Source organism: Xenopus laevis, chromosome 1S, assembly GCF_017654675.1.
Source record: "Xenopus laevis strain J_2021 chromosome 1S, Xenopus_laevis_v10.1, whole genome shotgun sequence".
NCBI lineage: Eukaryota > Metazoa > Chordata > Amphibia > Anura > Pipidae > Xenopus > Xenopus laevis.
This window is the reverse complement of record NC_054372.1, coordinates 191,346,669-191,359,159: the sequence shown is the minus strand read 5'-3', so window position 1 is coordinate 191,359,159 and position 12,491 is coordinate 191,346,669. Positions and strand designations below refer to the sequence as shown.

At 41.7% G+C, this 12,491-nt stretch overlaps 1 protein-coding gene across 2 annotated transcripts in view; it reads right to left on the bottom strand.

Moving 5' to 3' along the window:
- Positions 1–10,261, bottom strand: part of ccdc68.S (coiled-coil domain containing 68 S homeolog) — a 28,856-nt gene extending 18,595 nt beyond the window's left edge. For both annotated transcript variants that reach the window (XM_018244579.2, XM_018244578.2), the window contains exon 1: positions 10,058–10,261. The gene's annotated coding sequence lies outside the window, so the exon portion shown is untranslated. The remainder of the gene's footprint in view (positions 1–10,057) is intronic.
- Between the last annotated feature and the right edge of the window lie 2,230 nt (positions 10,262–12,491).

The window sequence follows — 12,491 nt, the reverse complement described above, 5'->3', positions numbered from 1 at the left end:
TTGCACAACATTCCTCTCAGCAAGGAACACAGTCTATAGCAGCCTTCAGTCAGCCAGGTGTAGCTGAACTACAATTACTAATCAACCGTTTAAAATAACAGTATATCAGTTGTCATAGCCTGGAGCCACTCGCTAGAGTCCAAAAATGCTCTATAGGGGGAACTACCACCAGGAAATAGCGATGAGCAAAATTTTTCACCGTAAAAAGGACGCCCATACACTCCATTAATGCATGCAGATGCATTTTGACGAATTTTCACCATTTTCCCTTGGAACAATGTCCCCCAAACTGAAGACTGAATGGATATTTACTATCTTGGAACAGCGGCAGCCATGTTTTTCTATATCTGTAACCTTCATGCATGGTACAGGGGCTGACAAAAAATGACAAAATGATTGTGAGGGTTCATGGTCAAAAAGTTGTACCTTCGCCCTAAATGTAGCCGGGGGGCATGGCTTAGGAAGCAAGAAGGCATTGCTTTGCTGTTACTGGAGACATAACCAGACAAACATCCCACAAAGCAACAGTAACAACCCACTAAAATGTCATTTAAAAATGGACGTCTTCCTACTGGTGGAAATATATTGTCAGGCACTTTTCCATGGGACCAGGTAAGAACCTTGTTTCAGTTTAACGGAGGGTTGACAAAAAGCCATCTCTGGTTATAGTTTAATTCCAGTTCTTTTCCTATAAACGCTCTACATCACTTACCCTCTCCCCCAACCCGTTACAAGTGCAGAAGAATTAAGCATGGGTGGTACTGCCTTAAACTTATTGGCAGCGAAATTTTCTCCTTAAAAACAGTTGTGTTCCCATTTTTCCCATTATTATTGTTATTTCATTTTTTCCACAAAACATACTCCTGTGGTGGCAAAAACCATTATATCTTGTTGCATTTAATCAATTAAAATTATTTTTTTTAATTTTAAATAGCCTTCTACTGGAAAGTGCCTACTTGTGATTAGGGAAAAATCTGTCAAAGACAACTAAATGACACAAAAATCGGATTTTGGCTTGGTCTTCACTTTTCTCGAGTTGTGTGCCCTGTTTGCTATCCGACTCAAGAGAAATATTTACTATACGTATCTCCAATTCCTCCCCACCCATTAACTCCTTTCTTCCAGTTGGGTTCTCATTGACACTGAGCAGTCTGTATCTGACAATATCTCCTCACGTCTGGATTAAATAATCACTAGCACATTCTCCGCCCTGTCACATTACTCAACAACCTGCCCCGAGACACAAAATACCGAAACTCCTGCAAAAAAAATCTTGAGATGTCCTTTAACTAAACTAAAACCAGTCAGGGTGGTGGCACACAGGGACATTAGTCGCCAAGTGATAAATCTTCTCTACTGCGGACGACTAATCTCCCAGAAATGCCTTCCCACATGCAAGAATGTGAATTGCCGGTGGGATGGCATAGCTTTGTTTCCCAAAATTGTTCAAAATTTCCCTGTGAGGCAACTTCGTAAAAACCAAAGCAACGTGAAAATGTATCACTTGGCAAATAATCTCCCCGTGTGCCACCACCCTTAGTCTATACCCAAGATAAGAGGACTTATCAATATCTTAGGGTGATCCATCTTCTGCAACTTCTCTTATATCTCCCCAGTCCCACAACCCCAAGCTCCACCTCTTTTACCTCCACCAGTTCAAAGAGTAAAACTGAGAAACTATAAATTGTACAAGTAGCAGGTGCAGTGATATCTTTGTGTTTAGTCCCATGACTTCTCCTTCACTTGCCTCTTTGCATCCTTTGATGGGCCCAACTGTCTTCTTCTTCTGTGACACCTAACCACATGTTCTCCCTTTCTTATCTTTACTTGCCCACATCCAAATATCTTTCTACACATCTTATTACTTTCTACTCTTTATAGCCTTTTATTAATCCCATCCTTATAAACCTCCATTATTACTTCTATCACCCAGCTCTGTTTCCCTTCTTCCCAACTGAAGCAGCAACTGTAGAGAATATTATCAGGACATCTTTACTTTTATAGATCATCCTATACAAACATCCCCAATACATTAGCTTACGATCTATTTAGAATCTTTACTGTCTCAAAATGCTACTCGATTTATTTGACGTTTTCTATACTTCTCTATTCAAAACTTTTTTTTTTCTTGGAAGCTCCACATTTCTTTTGTTTCCCCATATAATTGTTATGTTTAGTAATTATCTTGATGTGTTACCATGCCATGTATTTATTCCTTACTGAGCAGCGGTAGAAGACATCTAGGTTCTAGAACAATAATAAGAAGCATGAAGAGGACAGTTTACACCTCTGTAAGGGATAGAAATGAATGGTGCTCCTCAACCCACAGGGAGCTTTACTAACTGTTCTCAGTCTCCATTGAGATTAGTAAATTCCTGGTAAAATCAGGTGGGACTGACAGAAAGCAGAAGAAATAAGATTACATTGCAATCAACCCAACTATACCCAACAGTTCCACCTTAATATCCATTACAGCCAGAGGGCCCCTTAAGCTGATCATAAATACAGTGATCTGCTTCTTTGGTGAGGTGGCTAATATTGGGTTGATTTAATCATGGGCCCTAGGGCAAAACAATTGGATCACAATGAAGACGATAATATGGGTGGTTGAGGACCGCATCAACGAACCATTGCAGCCCTCGATCCAACAGGTCTCTTAAACTTGCCTGATCAACATCTGCTGCTTACGGACAGATATCGATCATAGAAGCCCATCAGTGGCCCCGACAATCTGTCAGCAGTTTATATCGGCCCTTGTACGTGGACCTTAAATCAGCAAAAATATCCATTGTTCTTTACACCTGCATCCCTTGGTCTAAAGTGAATAACAACATAACAGGCAATGTTGTTTAAAATTTCAGCACTTGATATAAATTTCTATTAACAACATTTAGGGCTCTTGCACACATGCCATTTTTTGGTGCATTTGAGAAGTAAGTTTGAGTGCACCTAAACACATCCGCTACCGGATTCCATTTTATTCCACCTGTTTGTACCGATGTGCATTTAGAATTACGTTTTATTGCCATCAAGTGTCATTGTGTTTTTGCAGATGCAAAACGTTGCTTTTTGTGTGCTTGATGCACAACAGAATAGAGAGTTGTATCTGGAACTTACACAAACTTAATTCCAGTGGGTGGGGGTTTGGGAATACCCTTTGGATGCATATGATTGGGGTATTGCGAGATGGTCCCTATTCCACTTCGTTGGCAGAGCTCACCACACAAGGTGCCAGGCCAAGGACTAAGAATCTAGGCCTCCTTAGGAGATTTCGGATTGTTGCTTCAATCCTACTTATGTTCATATAATAACAATCTTCAGGCAAATTAAATAGTAGACTTTTCTACAGGACATAAAAATATGCGTGAGTTTCCAATGGTTTCATCATTGACATACACTGAGTATACGGCTGACGTATGCCCAACATCACTCTGTGACTTGTGTAACGGTGCAACCACAGCCCAGTGCACAGCAAGTGCTTTGTATATGACTAACAAGGAGCACACTTTTGCATAACTTAGTGTTTTAGCACTTGTACCTGTGCAAGAGTAAAGGGGCCATTCTCATAACAATTGCGATCTTTCCGGTGACCATTGGTCGACATTGGTTCATTTTCATAATAAATGTTACCAGCTGTATCATCAGATACAAAAGTATAAACAATAGAATTCTACCTCTATCCGACAATTCGGCAGTATCCCCGGCCCATGGTGCCTGCAAATGCGCCCAATCAAAATTTTCAATCTTGACTGATTGACGAGCCAACCGATATCCAAGTCTTTTGCCAGTCTCGGTCGGCTTGTTTCCCACCATACACGCAGCAGATGTTGTACAAAACTTAGTTTCATTCAATATCTGTGCGTGGCCACCTAATGAACTTTCTATTGGTTACTGCTTTGGCAAATGGGATTTCTCCGTATGAGAGGATTTTGGCATTTTTTGATCAGTTGAGTGTCAATATTCTCTACACTAAAAACATTGCCCAATACACAGCCTGAAGCACAAATCTCACAACTTTTCCTTTCCTCTCTACAGTGCATTTGTGTTCCCATTAACCACACTTGCACCAGGGGAACGTGCCCCGGCCAGTACAGCAGCCACACAAGCACAAAACATAACAAATTACTTTATTACGGTTGGACAGCTCTTCAGTTGTGATTAAGCAAGTTCATGGCTGAGGATATTGGGAGCTGTGGGCTATAACTGGTGAACAGTTGTAACAGCAGGCTCATTATTTATATATACATATAATATATCATCATATAGAGAAAGTTTGTTTGGGTGTGTGTTCTTTGTGTGTTCAGACACGAAAAGGCCAAATGCAACAAAACGTCTCAAGGAAATCCTCTATTCCATGACATCAATATGTGCTTTTGGTTAAAAAAACATGGGCCCTGCCATTTGCAATGACCCTTCGTATCATAATATCTCGCTTCATCTTTTTGCTTTGTGACATGGAATGCACCAAAACTCTCAGGAACCCATTCTCTTTTCCCACAAAGAAGCCAACAAATATTTTTTGGTTCAAAAACAACAACGTAAATATTCTAGAATGACAAGACTTAGTTCATTTATTCCATTCTGAATGTGGCCCTCGCCTTTCCTAGCTGTGGCCTTGGCTGATACTTCTGCAATTATTCTGTGAAAGCCAATAGAAATGATGGTTTCGAGGGCTGCGTTTTATTATTCAAAGGCTAGAGGAGATATACTGTACATTAAATATTGGAATAATACCCTTCTTAGTCAGGAATAAAATAATCGCAGTACACAGAATATCATGGAAAAAAACAGGCCCAGATACTGATATCTCTTATCTATAAGCTGCTGTGCTAGAAATCAGGCTAGTGCGTCATATAAATGCAGGCCGAGAGTCAGTTTATCCATTGGCCGGCCCCGGTGTCTGCATTTAAAGGCATTGTCTGAATGCCACACAAGTTAGGGGGCAGGGTGTCTGTGCCTCCCCCACCGATAGATTGGTAATGCAATTGTGGGGGAAGCCACAAGTATCTGCTCTCCAAAACACAGGCCTTCACCCTACTTTTGCATTTTGCACACTGCAATGGGCTTCGAAAAAGTCCCCTTTACAAAAACAGATGTTAATTCTAATCTAAAGAATTACGTTATTTTGTTATGGAGGAGAAGTGCTGCACTGCAGAAAATGGAAGTTATACCTTATATTCCAAATAAATTAAGCCATATGGAAACATACAGGACAGTCACTCTGGCACAAACAATAGGACATCTTTTTACCCATGAACTTCAGTGCTTGGGATCCAAGAAAAAGGTAAAAGAAAACAATAAAATGAACTTAAAGTGCAACACACCATGCTGTGTTACTTATGTGAAACTTGTTTAAAAAGTGCCATGTGCTGTAGACCCTTAAGGTAAGTTAGACCAACAATTTATTTAAAATTGTTCCCCAGCAACAAAATAACATGAAATTGAGAACGTTGTACAAATAAAACTGCTCCTCATCCATAATGCATTTCACGTGGAGCGCCAGGCTCCTTCGCTTTTTTTTTTTTTTCTGAATAAGATTTGCTGGGGCACAATTTTAAATAAATACTTCTGCACTATCATTTATTTCTATTTTTTATGAACATTGCGCGAATACTCGAGGACACCTTGGAGTCACCACCAGTTTGCTTGATGCGTAAATCTGGTAAGTAGGCAATTTCACCAGAGGTGGGCTGATTTACCATCCTTGGCCTAACTTACCTGAAGGGTCTACAGCACATGGCACTTTTTAAACAAGTTTCACGTAATTAAAACATCACAGTGTGTTGCACTTGGCACTTTAATATACATATTTAAGGGTACTGTATCCATTCTTGCGCTTCCCTACAGAGATTTGTTTTGCATTGGAGAGTCGAGCAGAGTGGAGCAGTGAAGGGCGGATTCAATCAAGATTCTTTACATCAGTTGAGGATTTCACAATTTAAGCGCTGAATGAACTTTTTTTTGTATTATTAAATGAACTTAAAAGGCTCTGATCAGTGAAAACAAGTTTTTTTTGTAGAAAAAGAAATCCCCACTTGTTTTGCTCCTCTCATTCAAGCTTAAACTGGAAAAAAAATCAGATTCAAGGGTGTTTGTGCCGTTTCCCGTTCCGCAGGCACCATATGATATTCCAGCCGTACCAGCCCCCATAGCACCTTCTTGCTAGAGCTGAATTTCATTAGTCTCTGCATATAGTTCTGCTTATTCACGGCACATAAGTTGTCTTTATGCTACTTCAACAGCGTTCTATAGCGTTTGGTGGTAGTGGCCACAAACCCTTCCTAGAGGTCTCCTAAAATATCAAAATGAGTGCTGTGTCCGAGCTCTTGTATCTCTGATAAATGTCTCACTTCTGTAACGTCTCTAAAAAGAGCATTTCATGGGGATGTGAGATGAGGCAACTCGTTACAAGGGTCTCAACTTTCATTGCCTGTATATATTGCAGACTGGTGCAAGGAGCAGCCACCAGTCCCTAGACATGTTTGTTGGGTTCCCAATGGAATCTCTATCAATATCCCTGGTTATGGGGCAATAAACAAACCCCGGAAGTGATGTCACAGCTGTTTGTATCCTCCCATAAGGGTCAGCAACCACCTGAACATAATGTAGCCTTGCTCCTCAAACGAGCAATCTATATCCGACAGTTTTTTGTTGGCCTCAAGCCAAAGCCAAATAAATTACATATTTCAATGGTGTTCTTGTAAACAAACCCCAAGGCGCTGACTTTAAGCAAATCAAATAGAAAAATCTTTAGTATGAGAAATTTTCACAAGAAAAAAAAAAAAAAAAAAAAGGCGAGTCTGCCGAAACATACACAATCACACACGTTGGAGAAAGGGCTCCTAGAGTTTCACTAGCGGAATGAATGGAAGCCTTTGCGACATTGCTGGATAAACAGGTGCAGCCTTTCAGCCCGAGATGAAAAGATTTGATGGCTCATTGTTTCCGCACTCATGTCCTTACGCCACTCACAATCAGTTGCTGCAAGTGAGCTTTGTACAGGGGAAACCAGAAGTGTAAACTTCACAATAATGAGAAATGTAGTAACTGCCGTTAGTGGAGCCAATGGGAACAGGCACAACTGCATCAGCTCAGCGCTTTACTGCATCCCTGGCACAGATCTAATCATAGAGTCCACCCCTGTTTCTCCACCTGCAAAACTACATCAACTGAATAACATGGAGGGGACCCCAATGCCCTTCCCGGAAGATCATTATTGACTTGCACAACATTTACAAATGGACGCACACGTTGCACTCACTTCCTAGCAGGGCTTGTGGCTAATGCCGTGCTGGAATTGTGGGAAACTGCAGGAGGAAAATGAGTGTATTGTGTTCGTTTTTTGTATTGTGTTAGTGTCAAGCTTCTTGGATCCATCGACAGTTGCACAAAGGCGGTGCTTTCTGTACTAATGGAACTTCCCAGGCTCTGGCTGTCTATGGGTGCTGACAGTTGCAAATGGAGGGTGGCAGGATGACGACATCTTGCTCTACTAAAGACTATGCCCTATATTGCTGTGCTATAACTTACATACTATGTCTATTCTTCTGACCTACCTCTGCAGCTCAGCCGTGTCCCTCTAAGTGGAAGGTCCAAGGTACTTTTTTATTTAAATCCCATAAAGACAACTCGGTGCAGACCCCTGTGCTGGGACCAGGCCATACAAAGGGGCTTGCAGTTGGTGAATGCGGGTGTGCGTCTCATCCCTAGAGAATTGGTTCCCCCACTCCAGATAATATGCTCAGCTACAGGTTGGGTCCTGCCTGTTACTGGATCCTATACGATGCCTATTTATGCAGGCGCCAGTGCTAATAAAAAGCAGAATAACAAATACAGGTAATTACAGGATGCTACAGTTGTGCATGTCAGGATCTGAATAGAACTCGGCCTGGTGAGAACCTTCCCAAGGTAAATCAGTCTAACAGAGGCTGATACAAGTTATCATGGATCTGATTTATAGGCAGTAGTGTCATTTTTTGGCCATTGGGCTTTGCCTAAACAACCCAGACTCCTCTGCAACCACAGTTAAAACCACACATTGGGGTTCATTCTAATAATAATCACTCTATTCTAATCACTCTACTAGAGACTCCTAGATCTGCTTTCCTTGTATGGGGTTCTAAGGACAATTACCCACTAGTGAGGACCTTAAGCCTAACCCTAGTGAAGAGCCATTCAACTTGAGATCACGGTTCTCTAGAATGAGTGGTTTTTCCCATATAATGGTGTTTTAGGACTACCCTTTGGGGGGGGGGGAAGGTCCTACATTTTCCTGTATTACAAACCATTTTTTTTTTCAGATTCCCTGAGCAGGGGGTTCTACTGTACTGCCCCCAGCTATTGTATAACTATAGCTCCCATCATTTCCCAGGAGTTGTGAGGCTACAAATGTATTGTTACTTTTTATTATTCATCTTTCTATTCAGGCCTCTCCTATTCATATTCCAAGTCTCTTATTCATATCAATACATGGTTGCTAGGGTAATTCGGACCCTAGCAACTAGATTACTGAAATTACAAATTTCCCACGAAAAAAACAATTCTGAAATGCAAGTTTTGACGCCGGCGACAATTCCAACTGCGCCAACAATTTGACATGCATTAAAGTCAATGGGCGCCTTTAATTGTCGCCGGTGTCGTAATTGTCGCAAGCGTCAAAAAAAAAAAAACTTGACGCCACCGAAGATTTGCTGGTGAATTTTCGCTGCAATTTTGCTAATTTATTCGTCGTCAGCAAAACGTGTAAATTCGCACCTGCCGAATAAATTCCCCCATCACTACTGCTGAAAAAAAAGCTAAATAACTCAAAAACCACAAATAATAATAAACGAATACCAATTGAAATTGTCTCAGAATATCAGTCTCTACATCTGATACATATCAAAGGTGAACAACCCCCTTCAAACTGCGTATCAGTCAGTGCCCCATTGAGCCCCCTGTCCCTCAGCAGCAGGGTTTTTCCTCAGGGTTGGGACAGACGGGCAGATTCGGGGAGATTTAGTCGCCTGACGACTAATCGCCTCTTCTGCAGGGCGACAATCTCCACAAACTGCCTTCCGCCTGCTTGAATGAAGAATCGACTGCGCTACTGCACTCGCGGCGCATCGATTCAAAAGTCGCCCGAAATTGTCTCACTAGGAAACTTCGGGCGACTTCGGAAATCGCGGCGCTTCGATTTCCAAAGTTGCCCAAAGTTTCCTCGTGAGGCAACTTCGGAAATCAAAGTGGCGCGAGTGCATTAGCGCAGGCGATTCCTCATTCAATCAGGCGGAAGGCAATTCGGGGAGATTGTCGCCCTGCAGAAAAGTCGATTAGTTGCCAGGTGACTAAATCTCCCCGAATCTGCCCCAACCCGAATAGTTAAAACTCTGAGTATTCTGGGAGGTACATTAGCCCCCATACAGTTATGGAATTCATAAGACAAAACATTTTCACCATAATAACCTGCAAAACAAGTTCCCTTTTCCAATTTTAGAACAAAATGTCCCTTTTTTCCCCCCGTCTCAGATCATTTTTCAGCATTTCCTCTTGTACAGAGAGAGATCTGGGACATGAGCGAGTCAGTAATAGGATTTAGTGATCAGAGATACCGGGGAGCAGTGGTTTCTCCAATAAGAAGATGGGGGGCAGCTGAGCGTTTCTGTTCTGCCCTGGGGGTAAAGTAACACAGAGAGTGAAAGTGACCTCAGACCTTTTAACCTGTGACCCAACCCTTTAATTAATAGAGAACTTTATTGGATCCACAGATTGGAATAGACAAGGTGGATCATTGCTGCCTACATGTTATAATAAGTGAGAGCATCAATATATATATATATATATATATATATATATATATATATATATATATATATATATATATATATATATATATATATATATATATATATAGATATATATATAAGATATTCAGTAACGGATTTACAGATTTCCACCCCCGCAAGCTGAAGGCTTTCAGGGAGTTGTAGATCTCTAAAATCCCACTGTCTGCAATGCCTGACCATGGACATAGATATTAAACTATTATCACAGAATCAATTTATAAATTAAAACTGACCTTATAAATTGCATTTGTTGGAGGGGCTTGTATTGCCTGGTGCTCAGTAATCCTTATCCCAGTCCTGGCAGGAATCTCACACTCGTGTTGCAGAGATTAAGTGAACAGCCATCAGCCTTGCCCTCCTGTGTGTGTTTCACTGCTGCACAGTTGGTTCTGCATAATGAACCCTCGCCCCACCTACCTGTGAGTCAGACACCTCTCCTGTGTGTGTACCAGGCAGCGCACAATCACAAATTAACCTTTGCAGTGCACCCTTCCTCCTGTTTCATTGGCTGAATGCTTTGCCGGCTATTTCAAGGAAAGGGTTAATTTGTCTATATCCAAACATAGGGCAGCAGGTGAGTTTAACCCTGTCTCTACTGAAAAACAAATGCCCTAAGGGGAGGAGGTGCTGAGCTCTTACACAATAACTACCAAATAATGGCATTAAATCTGAAGATGATCAATGCATATTCCTGGGGTGTAAGTGAACATCATGCAGCTAATTGTAAGCAGGAGCTGGAGGGAAGAATCGTCAGCTCACTTGCAAATCTCATGGAAAAGCAGCAGTGGGATTTGTGCAGGTGACTCCCTACTACGCAGCCGTACAACAGGCATATTATAAACAAATTATTATATTTCTGCCTATTCTGGGAGAAGCAGAGGAATATGAGCAGGCAGTGCCCAGAGATAAGGAACAAACAGGCTGCTCTCCTCCCCATGTACCTCTGCTCCGCACCCTTTCTTCTCGCAGGGGTAAAGTTCAGCTCTGCCTTGGGCACAGCAGGGAATCTCTGGGGCCGGCGATACTGTATCTCTCTAAGGGCTGCTGAAATGATATTATGGGAATAAAGAACAGTTTCCATATAGAATCCATAAACAGTTCATTAAAGGTCACCTGAACAGGAATATTGTATTTTCCACAGCTTCACCAGGGCCAGAGTAACGGCAGAGGAAAATGCCATGGGGCCCTTGATGGGGGGATGGGATGGACATAAGGACAGATAACAGAACAGGTATGGGACCTGTTATCCAGAATGCTCGGGACCTGGGGTTTTCTCGGATAACAGATCTTTCCGTAATTTGGGTCTTCATGCCTTAAGTCTACTAGAAATTCACTTAAACATTAATTAAACCCAATAGGCTGGTTTTGCTTCCAATAAGGATTAATTACATCTTAGTTGGGATCAAGTACAAGCTACTGTTTTATTATTACACAGAAAAAGGAAATCATTTTTAAAAATTTGGATTAAATGGAGTCTATGGGAGTCAGCCATTCCGTAATTCGGAGCTTTCTGGATATCGGGTTTCCGGATAAGGGATCCTATACCTGTACAACATATTGGATCTGTTATCTGGAAACCTGTTATCCAGAAAGCTCCAAATTATGGAAAGGCCATCCCCATAGGCTCTATTTTATCCAAATAATCCACATTTTTAAAAAATTATTTACTTTTTCTGTGTAATAATAAAACAGTAACTTGTACTTGATCCCAACTAAGATATAATTAATCCTTATTGGAAGCAAAACCAGCCTATTGGGTTTATTTAATGTTAAAGTGATACTCTAGAGTAAACTTATGGAAAAAAATGTTATCCAGAAAACCCCAGGTCCCAAGCATTCTGGATAACATGATTTACACCTGAACAATGCTTCAGACTGCACACAGGCATGCCAGGAAAACTCCCAGGGGGGCCCAGGTGTCAGTGGGCCTCTTGCTTCTAACTTGCTTAATAATGGAAGAATATAGTAAGTAGATTGGAAGACTAGGAGAAGAAGGAGGTTGAGTGAAGAAAGAGGAGGAGAATTTGTTTGAAAAGTGGTCCCATGGTCTAAGGTTTTCTGGTGGGCCCACGGTATAAGGTTTTCATTTTCTGCTGGGTCCATGGTCTAAGGTTTTCTAGTGGGCCCACGGTCTAAGGTTTTCATTTTCTGGTGGACCCACAGTCTAAGTTTTTCTGGTGGACCTATGGTCTGACATTTTCTGGTTGACCCACGGTCTAAGGTTTTCATTTTCTGGTGGACCCATGGTCTAAGGTTTTCTGGTGGGCCCACTGTATAGGGTTTTCATTTTCTCGTGGGCCCATAGTCTAAGGTTTTCTGGTGGACCTATGGTCTAAGGTTTTCTGGTGGGCCCTCAGTCTAAGGTTTTCTGCTGGGCCCACAGTCTAAGGTTTTTGTTTTCTGGTGGACCCATGGTCTAAGGTTGTATAGTGGGCCCACGTCCTAAGGTTGTATGGTGGGCCCCTGGCATCCCAGTCTGATTGGGTGCCGTGATCCAAATATACATTAACGTCAACTGCCAGACCTGTCATTTCTATTCCCTACTGGTTATATAAATATAGATCTACAGTTTGCTCAGCTGTGTATATAGAGTAGGGGAGCACTATGGCACCAAGGGAGACAAGGGAAACATTTATTATGTGCTTCCCAGTCACTTCCATAAACTGT